Source organism: Prionailurus viverrinus, chromosome A1 (assembly GCF_022837055.1).
Source record: "Prionailurus viverrinus isolate Anna chromosome A1, UM_Priviv_1.0, whole genome shotgun sequence".
Classification (NCBI taxonomy): Eukaryota; Metazoa; Chordata; class Mammalia; order Carnivora; family Felidae; genus Prionailurus; species Prionailurus viverrinus.
Window position 1 is genome coordinate 89,269,632 of NC_062561.1, and position 7,734 is coordinate 89,277,365.

General features: G+C 48.4%; 1 long non-coding RNA gene across 1 annotated transcript; it reads right to left on the reverse strand.

Annotated features, from left to right (window-relative positions):
• Positions 1 to 1,815: 1,815 nt before the first annotated feature.
• LOC125175685 (uncharacterized) lies at positions 1,816 to 3,369 on the reverse strand. Its single transcript, XR_007155930.1, has 3 exons — positions 3,190 to 3,369; positions 2,959 to 3,085; positions 1,816 to 2,009 (listed from the first exon to the last, which is right to left on the reverse strand). It is a non-coding gene; the product is annotated as an uncharacterized LOC125175685 (long non-coding RNA).
• Positions 3,370 to 7,734: the final 4,365 nt, after the last annotated feature.

Genomic DNA, 7,734 nt, shown 5'->3' on the forward strand with positions numbered 1-7,734 from the left:
CTCCCACACAGAGTCCTCCTCACCCACAGACTCTGGCTCATTGGGCTCAAGGTATCTCCACAATGAGAAGAGAAAGTGGGCACGGCGCTCCAGCTCTGAGCCTTGCATGTTGAGCCTCACGTATGCCAGCAGCATTTTCAGGCTGAGGAATTCTGGAGGCTGGAAAAATTCCTCAGGGTAGTAGTCCATCCAGGTGCCCAAAATGGATGAGATGGCCCTGGCCATACAAAAGTAGCCAGAAGAATTAGGACGAGGTGCTCCTCCCGCACTGATGTCTCAGGACATCCCTGTTGGACCTGGCCTCTATGCCTCCTGCTCCTGGCTGTCCAGAGGCTGTTCCTACACCTTGTCCACCTGTGACTTCGGAGTCCTGCTTGAGATAGTTTAGTCACTGAAGAGGGGCTGGCCAAAGTCTTTTTGACTGGGACCCGTTAACCAATGATGTGGCCAAGTCTGTCCTTCTTGGGGAAGCCAGACATATTCCTTGGTGTGTCCACCTGCCTACCTCCCACTTGAACTGAACTCCGTGCGTGAGTGGCAGGGTGGTGTCAAGATGAGTCAGTGCCTTCACTGCACACCTAGTGCTCCATGAAAATCTGAACAAATATAGGACAAAGGGACTCTGTCTCTTACCTGGGCTTTCTGGGACCCTCCTCATACCTTAAACATGATGACCTGTGCCTATATGCTGCCTCATTCACTCAGTGCACATGTGGGTGTCCTCCCACTGACACTGGTCTCCCACAGGGTGGGAGATATCTGGTCCTTGAACCCTCACTGGGTCTCCTGAACACTTGCTAAGCACACACTGTTGAAGTTCCACAAGGTGGTGAGCGTACTGCTCCCCAAAACCTTTAATCTCGGTCCCCTGGTGGGGGTGGAGGCAGGTCTGGGAGTGGGAAGGGATAGGGTTGGACTCTCTAAGGGGCTGACTCTGTCCTCTGGTGCCCTTTTCTATTTCACTGTGCCCACAGCCTATCCTCTAACCTACAGGACAGGACCCCTTTCCTTGCTTCCAAACAGAAGCCCTCAGACGTTTGCCCTCTCACAGGACTCTCAGATGTGTGGGATGCTGGGTCCTGCAGCCCCTCCCCCCACAGTCCTGGCACTGCCCTCTTGGAGAAGGAAGGCCTTCTAGCATGACCTCAGCCTACTCACATTTTCTCCTGCTTCCAGGGTCCGCCATCCTCCTCAGTGTCAGGAAGGAAGCAGCCATATCTGGAGGAGGCCAGAAGGGCATCATATAAGCTGTCCTGTGGATACTACCTCTTGTCATATCCAGGGTCACTGACTGCTGACTAGAATGGAGCTCTGGAGGGGAGGGTGCTGTCTGCTCTGTGCATTGGATTCCTACAGAAGTGCCTGCATGTAGTGGGGCTTCCTGTATGTTTGATGATTTTTAGGGCCCCATTCCACCCCATCACACATATTGGAGTGGGCCTGGGCCTCATGCTTATTCCCCGGTATTTTGCTCTGGTTTGCCCCAGGATTCATACCCCCACATGGAGCCTCAAATCTCATTTTCAAATGGGATAACAGCCCAACTCAAGACCTGGTGACATTGAGTGATGAGGCAAAAACCTCATCATGGGGTAGAGGACAATGATATCCCAAGGAAGACACAGCCCTGCCAGCAGACATTTCCACAGGGCCAGGGTCGCTTTCCATGCAGGGCTCCACTGTGTCCCTGTAATTATTCTACCCTGATCAGAGAAACAAACTGAGACTCAGGAAGGTTTGGTGAATTTCCCTAGAGTCAAAGCCTTAAGGGGCTGAATCAAACTGGGCTGTGGAGGGCAGGGTGCTCACCTCATAAACAATAGTTCCAGGACCTGTTGGGTGGTAGCAAAAGCTCTGTACATGCCCAAGAATGTGCAGAGGTAGGTGTGGTCTCTCCCCAGGAAGGCAGGCACCAGGTGCTCCACTCGCTGTTCCAATAGCATCCAGCCTCCTTCGATGGTCTACTCCACACAGTTCTCATTCTCATTCACGGGTGTGGCCTTTTTACCCTGAGGTAGAACAGAGGAGGGACACAAAGTCAGACACAGCACCATGGACATCAGGAGGGTTGGGGTCCAGAATGCAGACCAAAACCTCCAGCCCCGAGTGACTTGTGGCAAGAGTGAGACCTGGGTGCCAACAGTAGGAAAAAGGATCTTGGCATTCACATGAGAATTTGAGGTGGGGAATGACTGAACACGTTAGGATCTGAGGTCAGATTGTTAGAGGAGAATGGACAGCACCTCCCTGCATTAACAGCATGGTCCCTGTGACTACCAACAACACACTCCATTCTAGAGATCAGAAAACAGGCATTTCCTGGGATGGGGTTGGAATCAGGATAATAGGACATGTAGGATGTTCAGTGCAGCACTGTGACATGGCAAAAGAAAAGAATCATGTGAAATCACCACAACTGTGAAGGGCTGAATGGGTGTGGTAACCAGTGTCCCTTCTGGAATGTTGTCTAGGCAGTAAGGCCCCTGTCCCTGATCTGGAGGGGCTCCAGGGATGTTTTCCTTGGCAACCAAACTGAAGGGCAACAACATAATATCATGAACTGCAAGTACCTTTGGGAAAATATCCCTGTTCATCATGATCATGTGCCAGATGTGGAGAAGGTGTGGAAGGATGGCCAGGCCAACAGGAACACTTGGAAAGAGGAGGTGGGAAAATAGGTACAATAGTGCACACATGCTCTAGACAGAATGGGACATGAAATGGTTTCAGTTCTCTTTTCTGATATTCCTACAGACATGTGGAGAGTGACTTTTTATCTGACCATGGCAAGGGCTGGGCCATGAGAACATGTTTGGGGAGGAGATTGGGTTCCAGGTTCATCTGGGGACAGGAGTCTATGAGGGAGTCCAGGGTAGTAGCAGTGTGTCTTCTGTGCCCTGGGATCCTTTCATTGCCTCTGGGCCCTGGGTGTTGGGTCTCCCCAGTCCCTGCACTCACCCTGAGCCAGAACTTCATCCTGTTGGCAGCACAGGGCTTCCTCCTGTCCTTCAGAGAAGTAAAGCAGGGTCTCTCATCATTCAGCTCCTGCCCCGTCTCTGCAGTGCGTCTCTATAAAGACAATGCCCTGCAGCCAGGCAGGAAGCCTTAGAGCCCTGTCTGACTGCCTTTACTTGTCCTCAGACACTTGTGACTCCATTCCAGACATACAACACCACAGTGTGCACAGACCTCCACCAAAGAGGAAAAAGCAACACATCTTCAGGGCCTTTGATTAACTCTGGAACAGGTTAGAGGCACCACAGGGATCCCTTTTCCCTCCTTCCCATCATGGTGGCCATGATGGAACCACCAGGTTGTCCACTGCCATCCAACCTCTTCCAGTCCAGAACAGGACCTCCCCACATGTCCTGCTTTCCCTGCAAATGAACAGAAGGGGTTCGGGCTGCCCAGGATGGCTTAGAGTAGTGGCCTGACTTGAACTGGTCTGCTCTAGGCTGCTCTATGTACCTTACAGGACCTCCTGAAAAAGAGCCTGAGGCATCGTGAGTGTGGGTTAAGGAAACTTTCAATGTCTGAATAATCCTGCACACTGGGGTTTCTGGAAACCAGCGCCCCAGTAAGTCAAGTAACAACAAGAGAACATCTCTAACTGTCACTGTCTGTGACTAGATGAGCCTGGTATTGAACCTTACTAGAACATGGTTGCCTGGTTACAGGGGTTCCATGTTCTGTTATGGTCTCTGATCAAGGAAGTGACTTCACTGCCTAGGATCCTCTGAGTCCCCTCCTGCGATAACACCTATAAAATAGTGCTCTGGTTTGCTGACTGCTCATCCCCATCCTCCATGAAGTGTCACATGTGTACACAGTTATACCAATGTACCCCTCTCCACAGCCCCCTGCGAAGGTCTGGGTGCAGCCATGTTCCCGGCTTTGAGACATGTCTGGGTTCAGACACAACTCCTCATTCTTCCGTTTCTGACCCCAGATAAGCGATTGTGTGTCTCAAGGGTGGTCTGTGTCTTTCCTGCACAATGGAGATTATTCTAGCATGTACTTCCTCAGGATGTCCTCAGATATATGTGAGATGATATCTATGAAATTGGAGGAGTGGTGTAGGAAATTCATCCAACCGCATTTACTTCATCTCTTTACCTCCTCTGATTCTGCTGTTCGTCAGGTATCACCCTACAGTCCTTACTGGTGTGTGTTTGTGAGTGCGTGTGTGTGTTTGCGTGTGTGTGTGTATGGGTGTGTTGACTGGAGCTCACTTTGTGGACGCCCAAAAGACAACAACCCCCCTAGAAAGGGATGGCCAAAACCTTCCCAAGAGTATAGGCTCTCTAAATTCCAAAGCAAACCCTACAGAAGGGATTGGAGCTGTGGCCTAGAAGGCCACAACTCACTTTTACCTCAGATTTGCTAGTTGTGTGCCAGGAGCCATTCCCTCCCTTCCCACTGGGTACAATGGGGACAGGGTGGCACTCAGTGGGTTGCCCTGGCCTGGGGTCCTCCTCAGAGAAGAACATGCTGGAATGTCTCCTGTTACACTCCTCACCCCCACGCCCCCTCCATGTCTGCACACAGTTATGTTAACACAACCTTTTCCAGAGCCCCCTCAGATTTTATTTATTTATTTATTTATTTATTTATTTATTTATTTATTTTTCTGAGACAGAGAGAGACAGAGCATGAGTAGGGGAGGGGCAGAGAGAGAGGGAGACACAGAATCAGAAGCAGGCTCCCAGCTGTCAGCACAGAGCCTGATGCGGGGCTCGAACTCACAAACCGTGAGATCATGACCTGAGCTGATGTCGGTAGCTCAACCGACTGAGCCACCCAGGCGCCCCCCAAGATTTTATTTAAAGTCTAGTTAGTTAACCTATACAGTAATATTGGTTTCAGGAGTAGAATTTAATAATTCATTACTTATATATAACACCCCATCCCAGTGTTATATAACAGTGCACATCCCAACAAGTGTCCTCCTTAATGCCCATCACCAATTTAGCCTATCTCCCCATCCACCTCTGCTCCAGAAGTACTCAGTTTGTTCTCTGTAGTTAAGAGTCTCTTATGTTTTGCCTCCCTCCCTGTTTTTACCTTATGTTTCTTCCCTTTCCCTATGTTCCTCTGTTTTGTTTCTTAAACTCCACATATGAGTGAAATCATATGGTATTTGTCTTTCTCTGACTCACTGCCCTTATCATAATACACTCTAGTTCCATCTATATCATTGCAAAGGGCAAGATTTCATTCTTTTTCATGGCTGAGTAATATTCCATTATATACATACACCACATATTCTTCTTTTTTTTTTTAATGTTTCTTTATTTGTGAGAGAAAGACACAATGTGAGTGGGTTAGGGGCAGAGAGAGAGGGAGACACAGAAGCAGAAGCAGGCTCCAGGCTCTGAACTGTCAGCACAGAGCCCCATGCAGAGCTCAAACTCATGAGCTGTGAGATCATGACCTGAGCCGAAGTCGGACACTCAACTGACTGAGCCACCCAGGTGCCCCATACATCTTTTTTATCCATTCATCAGTCCATGGATATTTGTGCTCTTTCCATAATTTGGCTATTATTGATAATGGTGCTATAAACTTTGGGGTGCACGCATCCCTTCAAATCAGTACTTTTGTATCTTTTGAGTAAATACCCAGTAGTGTAATTGTTAGGTTGTAGGATAGTTCTAACTTTAACTGTTTGAGTGAGAGCTCTATTCCTGTTCTCACAGAGGGCCCTCTTCACCCTGGGGTTTCACGTGTCCTTTTCTGGGTGCTTGTGCTCGGGTGGGAGATGGGGAGCTCAAGCTCACTGTTTCAGGGACATGAAACCTATTAGATCAAGGGCCCCATGTCCCTAACTTCATTTAACCTTATATCTTCTGTAAAGGCCTTTCTTCAAATATAGTCACACTGGGCACTAGAGTTCAACATATGAATTTTTAACAGGACACAGTCAGTCCATACACACTCCTCCAGCCCTGTGCCCCCATCAAAACTGCTTGCAGCACACAGCTCTGTTCCCTGAGAACCTTCAAAGCACTGGATCCTCAGATTCCTCTCGCCACAGATTTTCTCCTTCTCTCTCCCCAATTCAAATGCCTCAACACTGGCACGTGCACAGTCTTTCTTTCTCTTTTCCCTTTCATTCAGTTATGTTCTGTAAGTGTATACATGTAATACTGAAATATTTTGAAAAATGACAAGCTCTCCTCATAATTTCTGTAGCAGCAAGCACAGAGCTGAATGTATTGCTTCCTTCAGGAAGGACAAGAGCTGTCAGTCACTCACGGACTCTCTGAACCGGCCACACTGCTGATCTTAGGTAGAATTTTTGGGAAGTGTGGAGTTCTGGAAATGGTGAATGTCAGGGACATAAATGAGTTGGTGTCAGCTGCTGATATGTTGGCACTCAAAAGCAGTAGATTGAGGTGTGGTAACGTGCTTATTTACAGGAATGAGGAGATTGCATTGATTGACATGCTTTAGAAATGTGTTCACTGATGGGGGTGGCTATGGTAGAGTAGAGCTTCCCACAAATGTCCACATGCTCACCCCATGAATTTGGGAATATGCTACTTTACACGGCAATAGAGACTTTGTAGATGTGATTAGATTAAGGAACTTGATCTGAGTTAGCCTGGAAGGGCCAATGTAATCACAAGGGTCCATGTAAGTGAAAGAGGGAGAGTCAGTGTCAAGATAATGTGATATGAGAGTAACTGATCAGACATGGACGACTTTGGAGATGGAACGGGCTCTGAGCTGACAATGTGGGCATCTTCTAGAAGCTGGAAGGGACAACAAACAGATTCTTCCATGGAGCCTCCAGAAAGAAACACAGCCCTGCTGCCATGTTGAGTTTAGTGCAGTGAGACTCATTGTGGACTTTTCATGTTCAGACCATAAGAATAAGTTGGTGTAGTTTGAAGAAACTAAGTTTGTGGTAATCTGTTACAATAGAAATAGGAGGCTCCTAGGGTGGTCATTGACGGATATAGATGATTGAAAAATGAACCAAGTCCCTGAGAACTTTCCCAGGCTTTGGGCATTTCAGTGCAGCCTGTGTCATCCTGCCCCTGAATTCACAGCCGCTCTTCCCTGTTGACTGATAGCACTTGATAAAGGGGAAAATCTCCTGAGATCTAAGGTCATATCTCAAAACACCTGTGTCCAAAGCTCACCAGATCTTGAGTCACATCTTACAGGAAATTGGCAGCAGGAGGAACTCCCTGGTCTTACCTGGTATCTGCAAGACACACAGCCAGGGCTGGGACATTTTTGGATGGGGACTGCTGTGACATCCAGGGTTGTACAAAAGCCAACAGACACCATAAGCAATTCACACGAAGGGCCTCGCTCATACTTTCTGCCGCTCCCAGCCTTTAGGTACACTAGAGCTAAATACGGACCAATGAAATAAGAACAAATGGGAGGGACCGGAAGCCCCTTTGTCAACTGAACTACAAGACAGAGAAACCTGAGGGCAGGAGGCGAAGGGAGAAACAACGTGCACAGAAAGTGGCTTCTGTGATCACACAAAGAGGCTACCTGAGAGCTGTCCCAGACATTGGACATTTGAGCATAGTCTGTGTCTATCCTGAGTCCATAAAATGAAGCCACAGTCCCCTGTTCACAAGTATCCCGTGATCTACAGACAATTCTCTGGAGATACAAGGCCAAATCATGCGAAATCATACTGCACCTCTCAGGAGATCTCGGGACAAATCTCATGAACTCAGCAGGAGTGGGAACTCACTAACCCAG